Here is a 633-nt window from a genome sequence, read left to right as displayed (position 1 = left end):
CTGAGTTCAATCCTCAGTACCACAAAAAAAGAAAAAAATCACTTTGACTAACTCTATATGCTATCATCTATAATCTGAGCAACTACATTGAAGACAGAAAAGTGCAATACATAAACCATGGTTGAATACTTCTCATCTTGTTCTTCTACATATGTATCATTTCTAATGTCTTATCAATTAGTATACGTTCTTCAAAATATACTTTTAAAAAGATATAAAGTAAAAGAGGACAAGAAAAAATAAAGTTTTATTGAAAGTAAGCGTCAATGTTTAATTATTTGACCAATTATGTATACCTATATCTATCAATATAAACAATAGATTTGATGATGAAAATATGCAATAAAGCAATCATTGTTAAATTTTTATTTTTGTTTTGAAATTTTGTACCATTTGGACTATCACTTGTCACTGTTTCTTTGTTTCTGCTATTTGTTTTTACTCTTTAAAATAAAACTTTAAAAATTAAAAATAAATAAAAATTAAAAAAGGGGACTTGAGAATGTCAAACATGTGATGCAGAAGATTTTATGGGACAAGAATAAGACAACAAAGCAAAATACATTACAGAGTTGAGGTAATATATAGAAATGATATCAGAGGTGATCCTCCCCACAACTGATTGTCTTAGGA

This window comes from Octodon degus, unplaced genomic scaffold (assembly GCF_000260255.1).
Source record: "Octodon degus isolate 3935 unplaced genomic scaffold, OctDeg1.0 scaffold00630, whole genome shotgun sequence".
NCBI lineage: Eukaryota > Metazoa > Chordata > Mammalia > Rodentia > Octodontidae > Octodon > Octodon degus.
This window is presented reverse-complemented; position numbering follows the sequence as displayed.